Source organism: Manis pentadactyla, chromosome 12 (genome assembly GCF_030020395.1).
Source record: "Manis pentadactyla isolate mManPen7 chromosome 12, mManPen7.hap1, whole genome shotgun sequence".
Lineage (NCBI taxonomy): Eukaryota > Metazoa > Chordata > Mammalia > Pholidota > Manidae > Manis > Manis pentadactyla.
In genome coordinates, this window is record NC_080030.1 from 56,104,928 (window position 1) to 56,116,937 (window position 12,010).

The 12,010-nt window shown below is 40.7% G+C and overlaps 1 long non-coding RNA gene across 1 annotated transcript; it reads left to right on the plus strand.

Moving 5' to 3' along the window:
- Positions 1 to 1,734: 1,734 nt before the first annotated feature.
- On the plus strand, positions 1,735 to 8,425 carry LOC118921749 (uncharacterized). Its single transcript, XR_005028495.2, has 4 exons — positions 1,735 to 2,073; positions 5,057 to 5,184; positions 7,896 to 8,052; positions 8,277 to 8,425. It is a non-coding gene; the product is annotated as an uncharacterized LOC118921749 (long non-coding RNA).
- Positions 8,426 to 12,010: the final 3,585 nt, after the last annotated feature.

A 12,010-nucleotide genomic window follows, 5' to 3' on the forward strand; every position in this document is an offset into this window, starting at 1 on the left:
TCTCTGCTCCTTTCACTTCATTAGTGAGGTCTTCCTTGGCCACTCTTAGATGCACATTTCTTCACCTTTTGCATCCCTTATTCTCCATCTGTGCTTTATTTTTCTCAATAGGATATGGCTATCTGACATACTATATTAGTTAGATTAATGATAAGAGCCTCTGAATATTAGTCCTGACATTTCTGTGGTTTAACATATTTCAGATACATTACCTACTCCCTTACCAGCTCAAAGCTAATGCTCTAGTTGTTGGTGACTTTCCTTCCCCTGGGATTCAGACATTCAGACCCTTCCACCTGAAGGCCCTGCCAGGGCCTCATAGTCTTTTGGATCCAGCAGGAATTAAGGAAGAAGAATATAAAGGAAGGAGGCACAGCATGTTCTTAAAACCCTGTTCTGGAAATGGCACATATCACCTCTGCTCACACTACATTGGCAAGATTTAGTCATGTGGATGCAGCTGGATGCAAAGGAGGCTGGCAATCTAGGGGCCATGGCCTTTGTTTGCCAGTGACAGCTTCACTCTGGAAATGCTGGTGGACAGAAGGCCAGCTTTGCCACACACACTGTACATTGACTTGTCTCGTAACACTGTTCCTATATTAGAATGTAAACTCCTTAGATAAGTGATCTTTTACTGTTTCTTACCCTCTTATAATTCCAGGACATAGAACAGTTCCTGGTTCACAGTTCTCGGTTCCTGGTAGATCCCCAATGAGTATTTGTTTTTACTAATTGTTTTTAACAAGCTGTTGATTGAAGGAGTGGGAGTGGAAGCCGAAAAGATAGAGTTGGCTGATAGAGAGGCTGACAAGAGAGGACCTTGGCTATACCTGCTTGTAGCCAGCGTGAACATGGGTTTCCCGAAAGCATGAATCTGCCCAGATCACAGGCAAACTGGACAAGAACCAAAACATTTGTCTTCCCTCCCTACCTTTTTTAAAATTTCCATGAAACCATTTGGCCAAGAGTTGCACAACAGGAATTTCTCTATTGCCATCCTGTGGCTTTGTAGATAAGCAGCAGTGAATCATCCAGGACCAAAAAAATGGAATTCTGTTTAATTTAACTGCATTTGTATACACATAGCTGGGGTTCCTCCATGGGAAAGTTTTACTTTGTTCAGTGGACTGCATGTTAAATCTGTGGCCTAGTTCCAAATGATTTATCTGGCTTTTTCCTCTGTGTGTTCTCCTAATTCGGGCTTGATCGGTTATTACACAGGTCAAGTGTAAAGCATGAAACACCATCAGTGCACTTTGGGTTGAAGTGATGTTATGGGAGTGGCTTTGGACTTCGAAGCCAGGCTCTGAGTCGCCTGTGCATTCTCCCCAAGTGCCACCATTTAAGACCAAACACTGAATTGGGTAAACTGTGTTTTTGTTTAGTAATGCATGTGGGGTTCCTTTGAGACAGAGCACGACAGTGATATATCAAACTAAGAGAAAATACACATGCATATTTGGTCAATACAATGCCAGACATTCATACATTTGGAAACATTACATAACTGACTGAAAACTAGTTATGGTGACATAATCACTATAAATTTACAGGTGTTTTTAGCTGGTCACATAGCTTGTCAATAAAAAATCACTTGTGCCATTAAAGTCACTTATAAGATGTGCCCCCAAAGCAACTCATGTTATGGGAGTTATCAAAATATGCATAAAATGCTGGTTTTACAAAAATTTTACTAAACATTAGGAAGTATGCTTATTATTTGAAGGGAAATCAGTCCAGAGGACTTGTCAGCCAGAACAGTGTGATTGCAAGAATGCCACACAGAGCTATCTGAGAGAGAAAGAACTTGGCAAATGCCTGGCAGACCCTTCAAGCTCTTACTCTGGGTCATTTTTGTTTGAAAGACCAAGAAATGTGAAGGTCAATTTATTTTATTAAATAATTTGCACCTTGAGGCAAAATTCTTTCTGAAATATCTACATGAATTTTGGGACCCATCATATGATGTTTACCATATAACTGAAGGGTAACTACTTCTCCACCCCAGAGTTGGAAATGAGAATGGATGTGAAGTCACTCAATTCCAGAAGCCTGGGTGTGACATTAGGGGTAAGTGGAATGAAGCTTTGGTTCATGATTACCCGTATGATACAACTCCCTTGATTGCAATTTAAGAGACTTACAGATTGATGTTTTTCTATTAGATAGTAGGAAGAAAAGGGCTAAGGGTAGGATGTGTAAGGATATTTTTCCACTTCTTTCTTTTGCTAGTATTTTCTTTTCCAAAACTTAAAAAAAAAAAGGGCTGAGCATGCTATTTTGCTGAACTAATTATTGCAGAGATATTTATATCTTCCAAGCACTATGACTGTCACGACTGTCTTTCAGAAACCTATTGATAAGTAAACTTACTTACTGAAATTTTTTCCTCTGATGGAAATGGTAGCTAGTGATCTGATCATCCCATGGGGGAGGTATTTCCTATCTGTGAGTCTGCTGGGGCTCCTGTAACAAAGTACCACACACTGGGTGGTTTAAACAACAGAAATTCACTGTCTTCCAGTTCTAGGGGCTGGGTGTCTGAGATTAAGGTGTTGGAAGTGCTGATTCCATTTGGGGGCTGTGAAGGAGAATCTGCTCCAAGCCTCTCCCTTTGTTTCTGTTGATTTACTGGCAATTTTTGCTATTTCTTGATTTATAGGATCACCTCGATCTCTGCCTTCATTTTCATATCACATTCTCTGTATGTGCTTATGTGTCCTGATTTCCCCTTCTCAGAAAGACATTAGTCATATTCAGTTAGAGACCCACCTTATTCCAGTATGACTTCACTTTAACTAACTACACCTGCAACACTCCTATATCCAGGTAAAGTCACATTCTGGTGTTAGGAAACCACATAAACGTTTTGTGAGAATACAGTTCACCCCTAATACTACCCAACCAGTGATCCCAGAGAAAAGAGAAGATAGAGGGAAATCTACTGACATTTACATTCTTAATGCTGTATATCCCAAGTCAGTTTGGTTTTCCAAAGTGATCCATTTTTGCCTAAGAAGTTAGAATATAGTTCAGGTTTCTTTCCCTCATTGAACTTGGGTTTCTGCTTGCATCTAAGAATGGTAAAAATATTTACTCCATATTCTGCCCAGCAGGTGTATTTGAGGATGAGATGAAATCCTTTGAAAAAATGTATGCATTGTGTCTGTCTCCAAGTGGCAGAGTTTTTTTTTTTTTTTTTGTCACTACTTTCATAAAAGTCAGTAGTTACCTAATGGGTGGATTATGATAATTGCCCTAAGCGCTTTGTATTTATGGAGATTCCTGGGCCCAAATCTTCAGAGGTTCTGACCCAGTAGCTTTGCAGTTACACCTAGGAAATATCTGAAGTGCTCTGCAGGTAATTGTGGTTGTTAACCAGGTTTGGAATTACTGATCTTGGAAATTTCTGTTAAGAGTGAATATTGTCAATAACATATATTTAACTTGACTATTCCTGTGAAAGGAAAACTGATTGGTGGTTCCAATACAGGCACTCTCAATTGATTTTATGTGTTTCATGGAAAGTTCTGGGTTGGGTGTTCCTGGACTTGAATCCTGATTATATATACAGCTTTTAATGTATATATACTATAATGTATAATGTATATATATTAAAATGTATAATGTATATATACACACACACACACACACACACACATATATTTATATATATCTGTTTAGTAGATGTAAATTGGAACAAGTAAAGTAACTTCCCTGAGTTTCAATTTCATTATTTTAAAAATGAGGATAATAATCCTACCTTGCAGGGTTCTTGGGAGAATTAAATGACACTGGAATGAAACAAGTCTTCATTAAAAGGTCATTTCTGTCCTAGTCTTCTAATGCTTTGGTTTATTTTGAGTCAACAATCTCTAAACTTTTGACAGTGGGAAATAGTTATAACAGATGAGCTAGAACTATATGCAGCCTTCCCTTTTGCATGGCCATTTACCCTTTTACATTAATATTTCTTGGATTCAAAGGCTTAAACATGGAATTATGATTGCTGGGTGCTTTCAGGGTGCACTAGGTCCAAATAGTGATATATTAATTTTGTGGATGAGTGAGAATGTTGGCAGTAAATCTTGAATTCTAGGGTAGTGGGTGACCAAGAAAACCCAGTGTGATGAATGACCCGTTAACTTATGAGAAGCTTGGGTACATGCTGCAGGGCAGATAGGGCTGAAGGTACTGGACCGTAATGTGGTTAAGCATTAAACTTTGAACAGCATGTGGAAGAAGTCTCCATAGCATTTTTGTGGAATGTTTTAAGTAAGCATCTGGCTTTTAATGAGTCACCATTATTAATGAATGGCTGGTCTTTCCTTCTTAGAATCTTCATGTAATTAGTCTTCCAACAATGTCATTGGTATACAAAGAATTCTCAAAGTTGGGAAGAAAATAATGGAAAACAGAGGCAAATGCAAAGTTTATTTGCAATTGCTTGGGTCTTAGAAACAGAGCATCAACCTTTTAGTTGCTGAATCTACTCTTCCCAGGTTAGTTCAGACACACGTTTGAGATTCCAAGAAAATCTCTTCCATTTCAGTTTCCTTCTATATACACTAATGGCAGATGTTAGCACTTGTTTCTGTTTCAAAGCCTCTTTTAGAAGATTTCTCTGTCTCTTGAGGTATCTACATTCTTGTATAAGACCACTCAAAACAAGCGTGAAGTCTCCCTAGGACATGGACTAGCAAACTATTTCATTATTGATTATAAATTAATTATAATTCAACTGGTAAACTTCACATACTGTGAAACCCTCCATTTTTCTTGAATGGCTCTACTGTGCATTTGAGGTCACTTCCCCATCTTCTTATGTGTGACCCATGACAATGGATGTGACAGCACTATGTCATTATTAAATGTGCAATCAGGTGTTTCTCCAGCTAGAGACAGTCTGGGGTGGCTTTTTTTCCCCAGTGGCATACAAAAGCAAAGGGAGAATTTTTGTAAAGGAAATGGGAAAAAAAACGTAGAGAAAGGAGCAGACAATCTTTATAAGGAGATTCTGAACTGAAGCAAAGGTTTCTTTCTAAACCCACAGGGGCAAGAAAAGAAGCACCTCTAAATATGCTGAGAAGAGTCAAGCAGGTTACGAGAGCCCAGAGTCTAGAGCAGGATCATGCCAGTTATCAGCAATGCCGAAGATGGGAATTTTCACCCCAGAAGAAGGTAATAATCAACATGAGGCTAGGTCTGAGATGAAATGGACTAAAGTATGGTATATATGTATTTCAGCTAGACTCTTTAGGGGATAAAGTTGATTGTTGAAGACTTTGACCCTGTGGAATCAAGGGTGGGGCTCTGTGGTTGACCAGGTGGCCTGACGTTTATCATTAGGTGGGAAAGGATCAAAGTCAGTGCTTTTTAGAGAGCGTATGAAAGAAGAGTACATGAGGGAGCCTGAGCCCATCATAAGGTAATAAAATAAATGTTTGTTGAGGTGAACTGTTGATCTAGCCAGGAGCCAGAATAGCAGTAGCAGAGAGCTTTTTAAGGTCAGGCTCAGACATGAAAAATGGGGAGGCTGGGACCCTTGCATCTGATCCACATCCCAAAGGTTGACGGCATATGTTGGAGGTAGAAGAAAGAAATCATGTCCAAGAACAGGTCCTAGAGTCTGCTTTTAGGTATTCATTGGCCTGGAAAATTCAGGGCTTAATTTTCTTCATTTCAGGAAAATGGAATTACTAATAACACAAAACCATGGCTGTCCTACCACTTGACATGAAACTGGGGACACTGCAAATGCAACATTTTGCAATACAGATTGGTGCCGTGGGTGCCTTTTGCTCAGATATTGGCTATAAAATGCCTGTGAATGTCTGTGAAATTGTACTATGGTTATAGCAGGGAGAGGTTTTCCATAACTTTCTGGCTTTATGTGGAAATAATAACTCTTAGGTTAGGCATTGTCTGGAAAATCATCTCTTATTATTCCAAAGTGAAATATGTTTTCAGCTACAATAGCTCATTGCTGCACTATTGAACTATTTCATTCATTTACTCAAAAATTCATCCACTCAACAATCCATTTAACATTTAATCAGAGTGCTCCTTATCTAGTAGGCATGGTGCTTTCATGTACTTGCAGATTATATTTACACTGATTTTCCTGCATCTGGACATTTAATACCATTTAGACAAGGACAGAATGTAAATGTGGGGGCAAGTTAAAGATGAAGCCTTCTCTTCTTAGGATGAGGGATTCTAGAAATGTAACATCAATTATTTCTAAGAAAAGACACAGTATGAAAAGCTCTCTTCTAACATTGTGATTTGAAGAAAGAGATTTATTTATAGGTTACCAGGGCTCATCATCTGGCTGGAAAAATTTGCCTTTTCACAAAGAAATGACTAGGAGAATCTGCTTGATTTCCAGTCTCTTCACATCCACAGATGGAGGATCCATCCTCCTTCTTTTATGTTCACTTCGCAAACGTCTCTCAACCATGCATAGCTTTTCTAGAGCATAAACCTGCACGATGCTTCCCATGCCTCCAAAGCAACATTAAACTAAAAGAAAACTTGAAAGTGGTGTCAAGAAAAAACAAAGAATTGTTTAAATTCTGTTTTTTTTTTAAATTTGGAAAACAGCTGGTTGAGATCAGAGCTTGTCTTGCCTTGGGTAAAAATAGCCAGTGTTTATTGTGGCTTCCATGTGTAAGAGCTTCACGCATATGAAGTCATTTAATCCTTCACACAACCATGGGGATTGGCACTCTTTCTTTCCTTACTGTGCAGATGAGGGCATAGAAGCACGGAGACCCAGTAAAGTGGCCCAGGTGTCAGTGTTGGAAGGTGCAGCTGTGGCGAATGAACTTGGGTGACCTGCTCTTGACCACTACCCTAGCCTAGGACAGGCAGCAGGGGCAAAACAGGTCATCATTATGGGAGAGTGTCCCTTCTTATGCTCATGCTTTGATTTTTCGCTACTTACCATCTCTGTCTCACTGAGAATGAGAAGTAAATTAAAGCTAAAATGTAAGACCTAAAGTGGCACACAGTGCTCTTTTTATTCTATAGTCAAGGGCTCTCTAGTGTGTGAGTGTGTTGGGGGTTGTGGGAGAGAGGGTGGAGGTAGAAAACAGGAAGCTATTTAGGCCAGTTGAGGACCCCAGAAGGTGATAATACGAATGAGACTCCTCTTGATTCAATAAATAGCAGGCCTCATTCTGAGCTCATTAACTTATCGTGACTGACCTCAGAGTTTACCGTGGTGGTGGTGGTAGTGGCATGGGGGGCATTTTCTGGGGGGTGCTGGGGAAAGAGAGAAAGAGAAAGAAGGAAGGAGAGAACTGATGGGGGGTGAATGAAGATCAGATATATGCAAGAACAGAAAGATACGGGAAATGCAGGTGGAATGGTAGAACTAAAGAATGTCTTTTTTCACACTTAAGGGAGTTCGAACCAATCTTTGGTGAGGCTTGAAATAACTCCCATTTCTGTGGGAATAGGAGTGTGTGTAAGGAGCATTAGGGGAGGGTGGATGTTGGGAAGGAGAGAGATCAGGCAGTTTGGTTTGTCTGGAGCCAAGCTTGCATCACCAACCTGCTAATGACCCAAAACGCCACAGCCAGAAATGAATCCCCCAACAGAGGGCTTATTAACCTTTGCCGTGCAAAGAAGGCAAGGGAGATGAGAAAGAAAAGTGCTTCACCAAAATGAGGCTTTCTTGCAGCTTCTGGAAATATCCATGCCAGTCAGCAGGTATATGAGCTTTGCACATATCACACACATTACATTAATACCCTTCGAAAGCACAGGCACCTTCTGAGGTCTTCATTGCCTTGTCTGGACAGCCGGGTTGTAAGTTGACATTCTGGGCTCTGAGTGAAAAGTGAAGCTTTAGATGCGTTAATTTTGTTACCTAAACTGCAAAGGTACTTCCAGTAGAGAGGACTTCCCTACATCTGTGTCCTGGACATATTATCTGCATCATTTCTATTCCCGTAAAAAGGAAATTTTCATTGCCTGGAAAGGCCTTCATGTGACCTGCGAGAAGCTTTCTCCCAATCTGGCAGGCAGGCTTCTGAAAAGGTTAGTATCACTGAGTAAAGAAAAAAAAGTCAAATGTTTGTTTTCTTTCTTCATTAATATCTGCAATGTTTGCCTTTTGTCATTCAGGTTTTAAATAAATATACTTAGTGATGAACATTTACATCAGTCACTTAATTTTCTTCTCAGGGTATTTCCAACCTATGAATGGGGTCAGAAAGCCAACTGTTTATCAAGGTCTTTTTTTCTTCCATTGTCTCCGACAGCCCCTGATGTGACATTTGCTGTGATATGGAAAGCCCGCTCCTAGTAATCCAGCTGCACCCCATTGTAAGAGAAAGGAGATGTTACAGCATTTACAAAAGACTTTGCTTTGCAGGTACTCATATACTCGTAACAGGTCTGCTCTAAATAAAGCTTCGCTTTTGTGCTTAAAAGTCATTTGCATGCATTTTTTCAGTAATTATGTGTGGCTTAGACACTAGAGCTTGCCCTGAGGTGAGAAAGTGTCTAGGAACTCTGAGGTGATTCAAAGCATACCCTTGTTGGGGGCCTTGCTGCTTAGCAATAACATCCCCACATTGTCCCACCCTCCTTTCTGGCCAGACATTTCCATTCATGCTTCTCCAAGGGTGTTGAATAGGTAAAGAGGTGAGATGTAGCCATAAGCCCGGTCTGGCACAAAGAACCAGCTCAGCCTTGGGCTTCAATTGTCCTGAGCCCAAGCCCACATCAAATACTGACTCAGCTGAGACCTCGAGGAAATTTTTTTGTAACTCCTGTGAGGCTCTATTATTCTACTGGGAGAACAGAGCCAGTCAGACACACCTCACAGGGTTGTGATCACGATTTAAATTCTCGCCTTCCTGCCCAAACCTGATTTTGTTTAGATAACTCCTGCACAGACTTCAATCCATAGCTGAGATGTCACTTCCTCCAGAAGTCTTCTTTGATTTCTTCTGGGTAGCTTAGGCCAAATGATGGTGGACCAGCAGCTTTTTATTCAATGAGCTTCATACCTCTTTTCATGCCATATCACACCGTGATATTAAACCACAAGCTCTCTGAGGACAGGAAACAAGTCCTGTTTATCTGGTATACATCATAGCACTCGAGCACATTGTCAGCTCTGATATTTGTGGGATGGAACTGAATTAGTGCATGTAACATACCTGGTGCATGTGTGGCCTATGTGGGTGGTCCCTTTCTATCTTTGTTCTTTCTGGGGCTCATTACAATTCTAGGGGGATTATTAATACTCTGTTAGCCATTTGCTCACAAACCTGGATTTCTCTTCTGCCCAAACTGATGCCTAAAGCTAGAACTATTTGACTTCTCTGTCTCCATAAACACATTTCTGTATAAAATTCTTCCTGTTTGCATCAAAAAGACTTGTTTTGGAGATTTCCTCAAATGTTATTTATTAAAAACTGTCTATTTGATGTGGCCCTCTGAGAGTGAACTGCATAGGGACCAAGAAGGGCCTGGTGGCCAGGTGATAAGTTCTGGAAAATAAATATCTATGGTGGGGAGAAGAGAAGATAGGGAGCAGGAGAGGGAGAGAAGCTGGGTGGACTTGGGGGGAAGATCAAACTGAAGAGAGGGGAAGAGATGTGCCACGAGGAATGCAGACTCAGCATCATACATGTTTTGTAAACTAAATATTGAACATAAGATGATATGTGATCATTCCTTACTGGTTTTTCTTCTGAATAAAAGGTTGAGGAATAAGGAGTGGTGAGCTAGAGGAGCCATGGAGGAGGAAATACAAAGCTGCTGCTCCACCATCATTTGGCCTTAAGACCAAATGGGGCCTGTTCTGGAAAATAATGGTGTAGATTTTTCCATATTTCTTGGCCTATAATTAACTTATTGGGGCATCACCTGGGCCTGCCCATTCCTGTCACCTGCTTCCCACTGCTGACTTCTTCTATAGGAAGAAAAATACAAAGGGTAATGCTTTTTTGATTGCTGCAAAACTTGGCTAGCATTGAAGAGTTTAGTTTCTTTTGAGAGAAAGTTCAGGTCTATTGTCAACTCCAAGTTGCAGTGACCTTCTTTAATAGTAATGATTAACTTCATGGCTAAAGATCACTGAGAGATGAAAACTCAACTAATTCTTAGGCTATTTAAAGTAATCCTTACCTCTCCCCATGGGTTACTGGGAAATTCGCTGAGGAAAGGTAAAGGGGAGAGGGAAGATAAGTCAATATGCTCTCAAGGAATGGAAAATTAAGTTTCTCTGTAGCTTTAGTTACTAAAGTTCAAACCACCTACACTAAGATCTAAGCTTAAGAAAAGGCGTAAGTTTGGGGGGAATGTAAGGCTTCAGTGTCCTGGATTTAAGAGAGCAGTGCCTGAGGGGCTGAGTGGTGAGTACTTGGCAGTTGGAGTATGAACAGTGTGTCCATTGGGTGGGGACTGTCCCCTTTCACTCCCTGACATAAAGTGTAGGGAATGCCAGCAGCCAGAACAGTTCTCCTTTGCTTGCTTCTGTCGTTGTTTCCCAAATGCTTGTTTCTGCTTGATTTTTGTCTCACCAGTTTTATGTGTACTTCCCAGTAAACTCGCCTTCCTATATGCATTTGTGCATTCCTGGGAGTGCAGGCCCCCATCCCACAGTCACCACTGTTAGCCCTTGTATACTCCCACCTTCACTGACTCAGCACACCTTCCTACCTGCGCTCCCTGAAATGTTGTCCTTAGAGATTTGCTTCTCTGTGCTTAAGGCATCACATTTGGTTTCCAACGCAAATACTTCCAGTGACCAGCTCCCTTAGGTCCTATCAGTTTATCACCTCTGCAAATTAGCTTCCTGGATACCCCAGATCTGTGTGCAGAGAGAATGGGGTGGGGGTGAATGGGAAGGGAAAGGTAGTTTGGGCATCTGGAATTACTCACCGGGAAAGTGCAGGGCAAAACAGGCAGAATGTGCTGTGATCAGCATGAGAACCAAGTGCCAGAAATACCCGAGAGCCTGGCCAAGGAGCCCTCAGAGAGAGAGGTGACCCTTTCCCCAATTCCCTCTAGAACTGCCTTTCACCTTAGGGGTAGGAATGTGAAATGAGCATTTTCTGACTACCTAGCTGGACTGTTCTCTCTCCTATAGTGAGAAAAATGTAATGCCTTTGATAACCTAATCTTTTAAAAATACATGTTACTTAAAAAATTGAAGATTGAGGGGAATCTTCACTTATCGATATGGAAAAAGAATCCAAAGGGGGAAAATGTCAAGATCACCTGTTAAGAGATTAAGGCAGGAAACAGGAAAATGTGAACTTTTTATCTTAAGGAATATTTCTTGCTTTCCCTTAGCACTCCATAGTTCTGGGTGGAAGGAGGTGGATAATGAGAGAGAAGATTTAGGTGAATAAAAAATATCAGACGGTGTTCTCCAGGGTGCACAATCCCAGAGTGAAACTGCAGTTCTCCCAATATTGGATATCATTTGGTTGTGAAGCCTGTTGTCCTGTAAAGTCCCTCAGCAACTCTGAGGCAGGCCTCAGTGTCCTACTTTATTGTTATTATTTTTTTTAGCTAATGCACTCTTTAGAATTATGCAGTGGCTTGCTCATATTCATTGTTTACCCAATAGTATAAACACACTCACTGCTTATGAAATCAAAGTATAATTTTCTAACTAAAATACTCTATAAAATTTAACTAAAAGAGTTTAAAGTACACATGAGAATCAGGACCGCAATCTCTCTCAGTTTCCACCATTTGGGTTAAGGATGAGGCAGACCCAATGAAGCTAGCTAGCCATATTGTTCCCAGCTTGATTTGTCATCTAGTCAATCAACAAATATTCACTGTGTGCTTGGTGAGTCCCTGGCACACTGCAGGGCACAGTGGTGTGCAGACTGACACTTTGCTCACCCTTTGGGTTATATATTAGGTTGGACAAACAGATAGTAATTAAATAATCACACCAGGTATGATTACAAACTGCGATGTTTGCTGCGAAGGGAAAGTGTTATACACACTGACATTATTTCCC